The 14,751-nt window shown below is 35.0% G+C and overlaps 1 protein-coding gene and 1 long non-coding RNA gene across 3 annotated transcripts in view; one reads left to right on the forward strand and one right to left on the reverse strand.

The window, feature by feature from the left end:
- Positions 1 to 14,751, reverse strand: part of LOC147828017 (uncharacterized) — a 96,216-nt gene that overhangs the window by 52,502 nt on the left and 28,963 nt on the right. The window lies entirely within an intron of this gene.
- The window catches only part of LOC101708863 (interferon-induced very large GTPase 1-like), a 47,303-nt gene continuing 39,772 nt past the window's right edge, over positions 7,221 to 14,751 (forward strand). For both annotated transcript variants that reach the window (XM_087211803.1, XM_087211802.1), the window contains exon 1: positions 7,221 to 7,375. The gene's annotated coding sequence lies outside the window, so the exon portion shown is untranslated. The remainder of the gene's footprint in view (positions 7,376 to 14,751) is intronic.

A 14,751-nucleotide genomic window follows, 5' to 3' on the forward strand; every position in this document is an offset into this window, starting at 1 on the left:
AGTCTACACAGCAGAATGAGCCAATGTGAGGACAGAATTTCAGATATAGAAGATAAGATTGAAATTAGTGACCAGGAAAAGAAAAATTGCTTCAAAATTATAAGGGAACATGAGAAATCAATCCAGCAGCTGCTAGATGATGCAAAGAAGAATAACATAAGACTGACTGGAGTCAAAGAAGAAACAGGAGAGAGTGGAGATGACATAAAAAATCTCTTCATAGAAATAATGGCAGAAAACTTCCCAAGCAGGGGAAAAGAGCTTGACATACAGATAAGTAAGGCATATAGGACTCCAAATAGCCTTGATAAAAAAAAATCTACACATAGGCATATAATTGTTAAGATTCCAGAAACACAACAGAAGAACAAAGTTCTCCAAGCACTCGGAGAAAAGAAACAAATCACATACAAAGGAAAGCCCATCGGAATCACAGCAGACTTCTCAACACAAACCATCAGTGCAAGAAGAGCTTGGAGTGACATATTCCAAGCCCTAAAAGAAAACAGCCTCCAACCCAGATTGATGTACCCTGCAAAACTATCTTTCAAAACTGATGGAGAAATAAGATACTTTCATGACAAAGAGCACCTTAGCAACTTCATGAATACCAAACCAGCACTCCAAAAAATATTACACAATATCCAAGGAACAGAAATTGAGGATCACAACCCTAGGAAGCAAAGCAGAATGAACCCATCTGGCATGACAAGAAATTAAATGTAAAGGGGGAGAACCCAACAAAAAGAAAGTCATGGCAATGACAAGTCAATACGTTTCAGTTATAACCATCAATGTTAATGGTATCAATTCACCAAATAAAAGAAACAGACTGGCAGAATAGGGCAAGAAGCAAAATCCAACAATATGCTGCATACAAGAAACACACTTAATTCAAAAGAAAACTCATAGACTGAAAGTTAAAGGGTGGAAAACAATTCTCCATGAGACAGGAACCCAAAAAGAAGCAGGAGTAGCTATCCTCTTGGCAGATCAAGTAGATTTCAAATGAACACTGATTAAGAGAGACAAAGAAGGACACTCCCTCCTTGTAAAGGGAAGAATCCAAGAGGAAGAGGTGACAATCATAAATATCTATGCACCAAACACTAGTGCACCCAACTATATAAAACAAATACTAACAGACATGAAAAGTCTTATATGCACTAATACGATTGTAGTGGGGGGCCTCAACACCCCACTGTCACAAATAGATAGATCAACTAGATGAAAAATAAGTAATGAAATACTAGAACTCAATCGAACTCTTGAACAAATGAACTTAACAGATGTTTACAGAGTCTTCCACCCCACAAAATCAGAATACACATTCTTCTCAGCTGCACATGGGTCATTCTCAAAAATAGACCACATACTCACACATAGAACATGTTTAAGTAGGTGCAAAGGAATTGAAATTATCCCCTGTACATTATCAGACCATAGTGTGATGAAATTGGAGATCCATAGCAAAAGGAACTCAAAAAATTTCATAAACATGTGGAAATTGAACAACACACTTCTGAATAACCAATGGGTCACAGAGGAAATTGAAGAAATCAGACAGTTCCTTCAATTAAATGACAATGACAATACAACATATCGGAATCTATGGGACACAATGAAAGCAGTCTCACAAAGGAAATTCATAGCAGTGAATACACATATTAGGAAAACAGAACAAGCCCAATTAAAGAACCTGATGCTGAACCTCAAGCTTCTAGAAGAAGAAGAACAGGACAACCCCAAAACTCATACAAGGGAGGAAATTATAAAGATAAGAGGAGAAATCAATGCAATGGAGACTAAGACAACGATACAAAAAATCAATGAAGTCAAGAGTTGGTTCTTCGAAAGAATCAAAAAAATTGACAAACCTTTAGCCAACCTTGTCAGAAAAGGGAAAGAAAAGGCCCAAATCCATGCAATTAGGAATGAAAAGGGTGAAATGACAACAGACCCAGCAGAAATCCAGAGGATCATCAATACCTACTTCCAGAACCTATACGCCAATAAGATGGACAACACAGAAGAAATGGACAGATTCCTAGATACATATGAATTACCAAAGTTGAACAGAGAAGACCTAAACATTCTGAACAACCCAATATCAACCAATGAAATTGAAAATGTCATTAAAAACTTATCAACTAAGAAAAGCCCAGGCCCTGATGCCTTCACTGCTGAATTCTACAAGACATTTAGAGAGGAACTGCTGCCACTACTGTTGAAACTCTTCAATGAAATTGAAAGGGAAGCAATACTCCCAAATTCATTCCTGGAAGCAAGCATCACCTTGATCCCCAAAGCAGAGAAACACCCAACCAAAAAAGAGAACTATAGCCCAATCTCACTAATGAACATAGATGCAAAAATCCTTGATAAGATAATGGCAAACAGAATGCAGAAGATCATCAAGAAGATCATACACCCTGATCAAGTGGGATTTATCCTAGGGATGCAGGGATGGTTCAATATATGCAAATCAATCAATGTAATACACTATATCAATAGAGCCAAGGACAAAAACCATATGATTATCTCCACAGATGCAGAAAAAGCATTTGACAAAATCCAACATGCATTTATGATAAAAACCCTACAAAAAATTGGAATAGATGGTCTCTACCTCAAACTGATAGAAGCCATCTATGAAAAACCAACAACCAATATCATACTAAATGATCACAAACTGAAATCCTTCACACTAAAATCAGGAACAAGACAAGGATGTCCACTATCACCACTCTTGTTCAATATAGTTTTGGAAACATTAGCCACGGCAATTAGACAAGAGAAAGAAATAAAAGGAATAAAGGTAGAAAATGAAGAAGTCAAATTGTCATTATTTGCAGATGACATGATACTCTATATAGAAGACCCCAAGAACGCCACCAAAAATCTTCTACACTTAATAACCAAATTCAGTCAAGTAGCTGGTTACAAGGTCAACACACAAAAGTCAATAGCTTTCCTCTACATCAATGACAGACTCACTGAGAGAGAAATAGGGCAAATAATTCCTTTCACAATAGCATCCAAAAAACTGAAATACCTAAGAATCATCCTAATGAAAGAAATCAAAGACCTCTTCTCTGAAAACTATGGCACTCTGAAAAGAGAGATTGAAGATGATATCAGACAATGGACAGACATCCCCTGCTCCTGGGGAGGAAGGATTAATACAGTGAAAATGGCCATACTTCCAAAACTGCTATATAGATTTAATGCAATTCCAATTGAGTCCCAGCAGCATACTTCATAGACCTTGAGAAAACAATCCAAAAATTCATTTGGAACAAGAAGAGACCTTGAATAGCAAAAGCAATTCTAGGTAACAGAGATATGGCAGGGGGTATCACAATCCCCAACCTGCAACTCTACTACAAAGCTACTGTGATAAAAACAGCATGGTACTGGCAAAGAAACAGACCTGAGGACCAGTGGAACAGGTTAGAAGATGCAGAAACAATGCCAGACACACTCAGCCCTCTCATCTTCAATAAAGGAGCCAAACACCCTCACTGGAGGAAAGATAGCCTCTTTAATAAATGGTGCTGGAAAAATTGGGCTTCAACTTGCCAAAGATTAAAACTAGACCTGTATCTTTCACCACGCACTAAACTAAAATCAAAATGGATTAAAGATCTAAATATTACAATAGAAACTCTGACCCAGTTGGAACAGAGGTTAGGTAGAACCCTTGAAGACATCTGTGTAGAAAAAGATTTTATGAACAAAACCTCAGTTGCCCGTGAACTAGCACAAACAATCAACAAATGGGATCTCTTCTTATTAAAAGGCTTCTGCACAGCAAGAGAAACCAGCAGCAGTGTGAAGAGACAACCCACAATGTGGGGAAAAATCTGCTCATCCTCAGACAAAGGTCTAATAATCTATAATCGAATCTATAAAGAACTTAAAAAGATCACACCTCCCAAATTTAAAGACCCAATCCATAAATGGGCATCTGAAATGAACAGACATTTCTCAGACAAAGAAGTACAAATAGCAAATAAATACATGAAAAAATGTTCAACATCACTGGTCATTCGAGAGATCCAAATGAAAACAATGCTGAGATTCCACTTCACTCCAGAAAGAATGGCTGCTATCATGAAATCAACCAATAACAAATGCTGGCGGGGCTGTGGGGAAAGAGGAACCCAACTCCACTGTTGGTGGGAGTGTAGACTGGTGCAAGCACTGTGGAAATCAGTATGGAGACACCTCAAAGAACTAGGACTGGAAGTCCCATTTGACCCAGCTATTCCATTGCTGGGGATCTTCCCCAAAGAATTAAAAAAATCATACCACAGTGATATATGTGCATCCATGTTCATAGCAGCACAGTTTGTGATAGCTAAAACTTGGAAACAGCCCAAATGCCCATCAACTGGAGAATGGATCAAGAAAATGTGGGCTTTTTATAAAATGGAGTACTACTCAGCCATAGAAAATGAGAAATTAGAGACATTTATAGCTAAGTGGATGCACACTGAGGCAATACTCTTAAGTGAAATAAATAGGATACACATGAATAAATACCAAATAGTTTCTCTGGTGTGAGAAACTGAAAGTGTAAATAAGGACTAAATGTATAATAGGTCATGTGAAATAGGAAGAAAAGGGGCAAAGGGGAAGGAAGTGGGAGGGCTAGGGGAAAGGATAGAAGGGAATGGGATTAATATGAGAAAACGGAAAAATAGGAACAAAATCTTTGTAAATAGGGAGGACTGGAGGGGTTGAAGGGAGGGCTGGGCAAGGGTGAAAAATAAGAACCAAGAGAGACTATGTAAAGGTGCAAATTTCCAATGATGAATGTCATTATATTGTATACCTAAAATGTACCACTGATTAGAATGAATAATCGATAATGTAAAATAGGAAGAAAATGTCCAAAGGGGTAGGGGTAGTGGGAGGGGCAGGAGGAATGAAAGAAGGGAAAGGAAAAATGCTGAGAAATGGAAAAAACGGAAATAAAGTCTTTGTAAATAGGGAAGGGTGGAGGGCGTGAAGTGAGGGCTAGGAATGGGGAAAAAATAAGAGCCAAGATGCATCATGTAAAGGTACAATTCCCAATGAGAAATGTAATTGTGTTGTATACCTACAATGTACCAATAAAAGAATTTAATTAAAAAAATGCTTCTGGGAAAAGTGGTTTTCTGAAGTAGAAGATGACTCTAGACTCCATCTTTCACCCTATACTAAACTCAAACCAGAATGGATCAAATATCTAGATGTTGAAACACAAACACTGAATCTGCTGGAAGATAAAACAAGTAAAATTGTTAAAGACATAAGCATAGGCCAGAATTTTCTGAGTGGAGCCCCAGTTGTTCAAAAAGTATTACCAAGAACCAACAAATGAGATTATATCAAATGAAAAAGCTTCTGCAAAGCAAAGGAAGCAATCAACATAGTGAAGAGACAACCTACACAATGTGGAAAAAAGTTGGCATCTACTCCTGCGATGGAGGACAAATATCTAGAATATATAAAGAACTCAAAAAAAATTAGATCCTAGAGCTGGGGATGTAGCTCAGTAGTGCTGTGCTGGCCTGGCAAGCTCAAGGTCCTAAGGTTGATTACCAGTACTGCAAAAAATAAAAGAAAGAAAGAGAGAAAAAGAGAGAGAGAGAAAAGAGAAAAGAAAAAATTTAGATCCCTCCAAAATAAAAGGCCAATAAAAAAAATGGGGAATTGGAATGAATAGACACTTCTCCAAAGAAGTCAAATGGCCAATACACATATGAAAAATGTTCAGCATCTTTGGCCATTACAAAAATGCAATTCAGAACAACACTGGGATTCCATCTTACTCCAGAAAGATGGAAATCTTACTATCAGCAAGGTCTCCAAAAACAAATGCTGGTGAAGATTTTGGGGAAAATGAACCCTCCACCTTGTTGCTAGGGATATAAATTAATATAACCAGTATGGATATCACTATGGAGATTAATAAAAAACTAAAAATAGAAATTCCATATGATCCAGATGTACCTCTTCTGGGTATCTTCCTAAAAGATTTAAAGGAATCATATTGCAATGATACATGAAATCCTATATTTATAGCAGCACAACACATAATGTCTAAATCTATAGTCCCATAAACTGATGAATGCATAAAGACAATGTGCTGTTTATACTCAATGGAGTTCTACTGTGTCACAAAGAAATATAAATTTGAGTCATTTGTAGGAAAATGGATGCGCCTTAAGAAATTAACGTCAAGTAAATAAATCAGACACACGGGCATAAATATAAATTCCATTATATGAGATTCACACAATATAAAGAGAAAAATAAAAGATAGATAAAAGGAAAAAGAAATAGATCTTTTGCAAAAGAGAAAGGGAGGGACCAAGAGATGGAGAGAATGAGGAGGGAGGGGGATTGAAGGGAGGGAAATCGTTTGAAAAAAGAATTGAGATGTGTTACGTACATGAGGAATGTAATCACTAGGTACTACAAACATGTCCCAATAAAAATAATTTTGTTTTTTAAATCTCAGATTTCATAGACAATCAGACATCCCAGAGGTTCATACAGGTAGAAGCCACCTTCTGAAGGTGGATGAGAACCTCTGCATTCAACAAAACACTCAATGGAACATCACAACACTTTAGATATCCTCTTTGCCCATACTGGGGCCTAGAGTGTGATGCTGAGAGAAGATGAATGTTGTACTTATCTTTCCTCTGATTTTCACAGTACAGAAAGTCCCATTTACAGCATAGCTTATAATGCTGCTTGTCTAGATACTGTCTCCAAATACATTAAGGAAATTTCCTAGGGGAAAGGAACACATGATGTGGTTATTGGAGCAGTTAATAGCTGTTTCACTGGCATTCAAAATGGTAGATTGCAAACTTGAAAATTTCAAGATTTCTCATAGTTATGTTTTTTAATGGATCTCCTGGCTACTATGACTTACATTACTAGGCTAACTAGAGAAATGGATACATCTTTAAAACAGATTATTTCATACTGCACTATGATTCTTAATTACAACCTGTGATTACAGAAAAAGATTTTGACCAATTGATATCAAATACTGTCTTTATTCCCTGAAATCTGAGTTTGATTTTGATCACGGAGGTTCCTGGAAGCTGTTGTTATAAAGTGTATTTCCATGTCTTGGTAATTTTTAAACCCAGGGATCATGATAAGATGTTAATATATCACAATAACACTTAGAATGAAAGTAAAACCAGTTTTTCACTTCCTGCCATGAAATAAATTCAGGCCCTTATATAAGCAGTCAGAGCCTGAGCTGAAGCTGTGAGTCAACATCTTGACAACAATGGGGAAAGAACCTGCTCTGTCTGAAGCAAACTGAGGACAAGGAATTTGGCTTCAAGGAGACAAATGGGTAAAGATGAGAACTTGGGTAGACAGAAAGCTATAACAACAGATGTGGAGATGAAATTAGAAACAGAAATCAATGGAAATTGTCATAAGGAGCAGTCGGGGACTCGGACTAAGACAAGTTAACAACACAGATATAAATTTGTCATTATCTGTTATTAAAAAATAGCTATTGATATAGAAGAGAGCATGTGTTAACTTAATAATCAATAAATAATTTGATGATCTACATTGTCATATAAAACAAATCCATAATTAGGCCAAAACAAAGTGTATTTTAAAGAATTATTGGAACAAGGGGGACTACTGCAATAGGGAAAATAATACAACCATGAGAGCAACAAATATCTCTAAGCACAGACAGAATGGTGGTTTCTTTTATGAGGAAGGAAGAATCAATCAGCCTAAGAAAAGACTGAAATGGGGATACTGGAATAATCAGAAAATGTTTTTTCTAAGGTCAACAGATTATTAAGATAGGTCAGTAAGGAGTTTTATGTAGGATGAGGAAGATGGTAGGTCAATTTCAAGAGAATAGAGGAAAAGGAAAAGCAGAAAAAATGCTTGGTTGAGTTAATAGGGACATTTTTCTGTTGATCTGTGAGGATAAATAGTTCACCTAATCTTTTGTTAGTCAAAGAATGTGAATTTAAAGCATCTGTGTCTGATCTGTCCTAAGCTTCTTTAAAAAATGAAACATATACCTTAATTAAGTCATATGAGGTTCTTTGCAGTGAGCTTTTTCTTTTTTTCTTCTTAAAAATTTTATAGTACATGTTTGCAGTACCTACAGTTTACAATCATCTTGGGGAGTAGGTATATGTATATACTACAGCTTGTTTCTTTTTTTTAAATCTCCTTCCCCTTCCCTCCTCCTCCCTCCCTTCAATTCCCCTTTCCCAATTTTTATTCTCCTTGATAGTATTAATCTTAGCTCATGTTATGACATATAATGTTTACATTCATTGAGGTTATCAGGTTCCTGTACATGGTATATCTTTATTCTACTTATTTCCCCTTCTCTTTCTCCTCACCCCTCACCCTTGTTTCCTTGCACCACTTTCCTATTGCAAGAGATCCATTGCCTTGTCCCCTTCTAACTATCCTTTATTATTTTTGTTTGAACTTTGCCTCACTCAAATGAGAGATACAATACTGTATTTAAGCTTGTGTGTCTGGTTCATTTCACTCAACATATTTTCCATGTGCATCCATTTTCCTACAAATGTCTCTAATGTGTCATTCTTTATAGTCAAGCAGTATACCTATATATATAGATACCACATTTTCTTTATCCAATCATCTGTCGATGGGTATATAGGCTGCTTCCAGAATTTAACTAACATGAATTGTGCCACTATAAACATTGGTATGCATCTATCACTGTAATATAGTGTCTTATACAGTGTCTAATACAGTGTCTTAATACAGTGTAATACAGTGTCCAAAAACTCAATATTATGAATTAATACTTCATGCCTCTTTGGGGAAGGTAACTAGAAGGGGGATAGCTGGGTCATATGGGATTTCTAATTTTAGTTCTTGAGAAATCTCCATACTGATTTCCATAATGGTTGTACTAGTCTACATTCCCACCAACATTAAAGGAGGATTTGTATTTTCACCTCAGCCCTCCAGGGTTTGTTATTGTTTGATTTCTTGAAGATTGCCATTCTTTCCAGAATAAGATGGAATCTTAGCATTGTTTTAATTTGCATCTCTCTAATGGCCAGAGATGTTGAAAATTTTTTTAATATATCTGTTGACAATTTGTATTTCTGCCTCTGTCAAGTGTCTGTTCATCTCTCTTGCCCATTTCTTGACTGGGTCTTTAATTTTGAGTGGTTTAATTTCTGTAGTTCTTTACATATTCTTGGTATTAGTCCTCTGAGGACTAGCTGGCAAATTTTTTTTCATTCTGTAGGTTGTTTCTTCACACTAATTGTTTCTTTGGATGTACAGAAATTTTAGTCTGATATAATCTTACTTGTTGATTCTTGCTGTTATTTCTTGTGCAACTAAGGCTCTGTTTAGAAAATCCTTCCCTATACCTGTCTTCAAATACTTTACCTATTTTATCTTCCAGTAGGTTTAATGTTTCTGTTTTAATGTTTAGATCTTTGATCTATTTTGATATTAATTTAGTACGTGGTGAGAGATAAGGGTCCAGTTTCAATCTTTTGCAAACAGATATCCAGCTTTCCAAGCACCAGTAGCTGAGTAGACTCTTTCCTCCAACATATACTTTCGGTCCCTTTGTCAAAGACTGAATAGCTGAATGTTTCTGAGGATGTTTCTGTATCCTCAATTCTGTTTCACTGTTCCATGTATATGTTTTTATTCCAATACCGTGCCATTTTTATCACTATTGCTTTGTAGTATAGTTTGAAGTCAAGTATAGAAAGGCTTCCTGCTTTGCTTTTGTTGCCTAAAATTGCTTTTGCTATTCTGGGTCTCTTCTGGTTCCATGTGAATTTTAGGGTTGTTTTCTCTAGTTCTGTAAAGTATGCTGTTTGTATTTTAATTGTGACTGCATGGAATCTGTATAACAGTTTCAGAAGTATGACCATTTTGACAATATTAGTTCTGCCTATCCGGGAGCAGGGGCTATCTTTCCATTTTCTGATGTCCTCTTCAATATCCTTTTTCAGAGTACTGTAGCTTTCTTTGTAGAGATCTTTCACTTCCTTGGGGAGGTTAATTTCTAGGAATTCCATTTTTCTTGAAGCTACTATGAATGGTATTCTTTTCATAATGTCTTTCCCATCCCATTCACCTTTGGTGTACACAAATGCTAATGATTTTTTTGTGCTGATCTTGTATCTGCTACATTGCTGACATTGGTTAATTCTAAGAGATTTTGGGTGGAGTTCTTTGGGTCTTCCATGTAAAGAATCATGTCATCTGCAGATAATGATAATTTGAGTTCTTTCTTTTCTAAATGTGTCCCTTTTATTTCTTTCTCTTACCTGATTCCTCTGGCTAATGTTTCAAGTACTATGTTAAATACGAGTGGTGAGGCCCAGGGATTTAGTTCAGTGGCACTGCGCCTTCCTCGCAAGTGCAAGGTCCTGAGTTCAATCCCAGGTACTAAATAAATAAATAAATACAAGTGGTGATAGTGGACATCCATATCTTGTTCCTGATTTTAGGTGGAAAGCCCTTTTATGAAACAGAAGTAGGTGTTGGAATGTGTAATCATAGCAGCTTTCCAGGAATGAATAGAGCTCGTGTAAAATTTAACATTTTTAGTAATACTCATGTCTTACTAACAGTTGTTATTATTCTAAACACAGAAAAGAAAGCAACACCCATGACCTGCAAGATTAATGAAAGCTTTCACAAATAAACAGAAACTTGAACTGAGCCAAGTATAGAAACCAAAAGAAAAAGGGAATGGGAAGGCATCTTGAAATATAGCACACAAGTAAATAAACAAACTTGAAGTGGACAGAAAGTGATGCAGTGTTGCCTACAAATGAAGAGAGTTATTAGAAAGAGAACAGTTGTAAAAGATAATTATGGGAGTGGATTATTACTAGATTATAAAGAGTCTACAATATTAGGGTTAACTAATTTGATAGTGTTATAAACAAATGAAGAGTTTTTAAAATTTTGTAGAAAAAGAAGCAAATGATTTTCAGGAGACAATGTGAAGAAAGAATCAAAAGAAAGAAAAAGAAAGTAGATTCAAGTGCTTCTTATACTGAGCAGGCCTGTTTGTGACAGGGAACACAGTTATGGAAAACAACTAGAAAAGGCAGGGTTTTAAGAATAAAATTTCAATCCACAGTACATCTTAACTAGAGGACTGCCCTATCAAAAATATTCCTAATACCAAAAAGACAAAGAATAATAAATATAGTAAAATATGACAAAATTGCTCAAAATTACACTTGATCTTAGCCAAAAGGCCAAGAGGCGATAAAATTGCTCAAAATTATACAAAATGTAAGATATATTGTGAATGCTTAAAATGTTTTAGGACAAAAAAATTATACTATTATTAGGAAATGAGCTGAGAGATCAGCAAATGCAAATGTATTCTTTTTAGATCATGATACACAGTGTATTTACCATTGTTATTCTCTAATTATTTTCATTATGAAATTTGGTTTTTCATAAAATGGGCTTTTATATTTTCTTTATTAATATCTATTTCTACCCAAGTAAATATTTTAAAATGTTAATATTTCTAAAATTTTTTGACATAATTGTGAGAGGAAAGTATTTGGTGATGACTTTCTTGTTAAATAAGCTGTTTTACATAGGTCAACAAATCCACCAAGCAGCTCCTAATGTGAAGTAACAATAAGAACTTAGAAAAAAAAAAGAACTTAGAAACCATAGACTAAGAGTTAAAGTCCACAGAAACTAAAAAAGAAGCAGTAAGAGCCTAAAATAGCCCATGTTTATCAGTAATCACAATTCACAAAGCTATAATCATTTATTCATTCATCTAAAGAATCCTCAAGGTATTTCTATTTTACTTGGTTATTGTTTACTTAGCATGTAAAACATTCTGGAATTATTTAGCTTATTTATGTGTTGACAAGTTTATAGTCTGCTTTCTTTATCAAACTGCAAACTATATGGGACAGGAATCTAATCTATTTTACTAATCAATCAACCCACACCACCTTGAACATTTCCCAGCACACTGAAAATGTTTAATAAATATTGGTGGAATAAATTCTGGAATTTTTAGCATTTCTTTGCTAAATCTCTATTCTGTGTTATTTCTATCATCTGATTTGTGGAAAGGCACATTACCAGGAGGGGTACAAAAAAAAGATATTCAACAAAGAGATCTCCTTAATATAAGAGGGTGTTAGATAAACATCTAGACTTGGTGATTTGAACATATCAGACTTGTAGAGAACTTATTTTCCTGAGAAACAAAAAAGAAAAAAGTGAAAGTAGATAATAAGTGGATGAGATGTATTCACCAATTCATTTCATCAATAATTATTGATTGAGACATATATACTCCTTTAAATTATTTCTTTGAAAAATCTCATAATAAGGGAAATATAAAGAAGGTAAGAACATAGTCAGGATCCAAATTTCATTTAAATAGAATGGGAAGACCTCAATTAAATTGTCTAAAATGAAGAAGACAGAAAGTTAAGATGCTGAACATAGACACAAGATATAAAATGTGGTAAGTAGGTACAGGATTTGGAAGGCAGAGTTATTAGTATTGGGAAAAGTTTAGGAACACTATCCTATGAGAACAGATGAAGGAACACAAAGTTAGACGTTAATTATCTTGTTGAATATGAAGGTGAATGTAATTGAAGATGAGAAATTTCTGACCAAAAGTCTCCCCTATCCTCTAGAATTACAAAGTGAGGCCCCAAAGTGAAAGGAATATCACTGATATGTTTTATATAAATATTTTAGAAGCCTTATCCTCAACTCTGTGCTTCTGGGTTGCACATCCAAACAAGTCCATTAAACCTTTTCTTCTTTATTTCTTCAATCTCATTGTTTCTGATGAGATCAATAAGTGTGTGTATACTAGACATAAAATTATAAATATGTGATTCTGACTGTGGAGAGTTAAGGAACAAGAAGAATCAATGATGATTCTCTTTGCAGTTGGAGACCCTGGGAATATGAAAATAAGTTATTTTCACCTTGTGTTTTTCTCTTTATGCATAGAAGAATCATTGGATTCTAAGTACATCCTTTTGTACTTAGCATTTTCCTCATAAGGTAATGTTGTGAAGTTAATCAATATAGTTTTATATATATATATATATGATAATTGTATACTATTCCACTGTATGAATATTTCACCATTTAGTTGCCCATTTTGTTGTGGAAAGACACTTTAGCTTTTTGCAGATTGTGATTTGTTTGAATAGTGCTGCCATAAATATTCTCATGGAAGTGTATTGAGATATGTATGGATATTTCCATACACCTAAAAATGGAATTCTTGGCTTATTTCTGCCATTTTCCTTTATATGTATCCATGATGTCCTATTTTGTTTGGATTTTGTCATAATATTTGAGTACTGAGATTTATTCTACAGTATTACCCATTTAGTTAGAATGTAAAAATTAATCACCACATTTTAGGTGTTATGACTACCCTCCACTGTTATCTGGTACCTTCAAATATATTTTTCTATCAGCTTGATACATATTCACTCAATGACACCACACACACATTATACTCATCAGTATAACTCTATTACTATATTAAACCAGTTGAATTTTAATTACAGACTTTTTCCAATTTTTACATTACATAGCAACAGTTATTTCTATTCAAAGTTTTATTTGTCCCTGTAATAACCTAGATGCCATGTAATCCTGGATTCCAAATTGTATTCCTCAGGAAGAGCCAATAGTGCCATAGTATTATGTATGCAGTGCTGCTCTCAACAAATCAAATCAATATTAGTCAGGTTTAGTGTACATGAATATAGCAGTTTGTTCATTCAAGTTTTATCTGATCTTACCCAAAAAAAGACTTTAATCGGTTTCCTCCTCAAATTTTACCACAAACTAAAGAATTGTTTGTTATTAATAAGCATTTTGATAGCTCTCAATAATTATCAGTGGTTTAGAATACAGTTGAATCCACTGATGGCCAAAAAAGTCCATAGTGGCTGCCACATTCCAGGGAGTTTCCCTGATAAGCCCACATCTACCACTTCCATGCTAGACACTATGAGCTGGGCCATGTTGAAAGTCTCTTGGGACCCTCTGTTATAATATTAACCCTACATCCTCTCCCATCATAGGTTTTTCACATTTACACTTCTCAATCTACATGGGTGGGTATTAATCCTGTATTTTAAAGTATTATAAATGTCTATCAGAAATATCATATTGGGCTGGAGATTTAGCTCAGTAGTTCTGCTGCTTATCTCGCAAGCTCAAGGTCCCAAGTTTTAACCCATACCAAACAAAAAAAAAAAATCATAATATCAAGGAAGGTACCAGAGAGTCTTCCCTTCCTTTGGTGGTGGGAGGTGCTTTGACTTTCATCTTCTGTTTCTTTATAACCAGGTTCACTACCCTGACAGAAGGAACTGAGATGGAATTTACGGTATAGGATTCTTTATTTTGAATATAAATTAGTCTTGAAGGGAATTAATTTTTGACACTCTGCTTCTGATATGTCCCTAGAATAATCTCATTCATTAATGAAATCAAAGAAAACACAAACCTTCATGTTTCATTTTCTTTTAGTTACCTTATTTTTATCACCTATTTTGCAGGTCCCATCGCTAAATGATATTCTCCCATCAGCTCTGATGTAAAATAACACCTCTGATATATAGGTCAAAGTACCAACTTTGCCTAATTTGTTTTTCAGAAAACTGGAGGTAGCTCTGAATAGTTGAAACCACTGATAAT

Source organism: Heterocephalus glaber, unplaced genomic scaffold (assembly GCF_053883595.1).
Source record: "Heterocephalus glaber isolate CG9 unplaced genomic scaffold, H.glaber_assembly_v1.0 deba00001428, whole genome shotgun sequence".
NCBI classification, from domain to species: Eukaryota; Metazoa; Chordata; class Mammalia; order Rodentia; family Bathyergidae; genus Heterocephalus; species Heterocephalus glaber.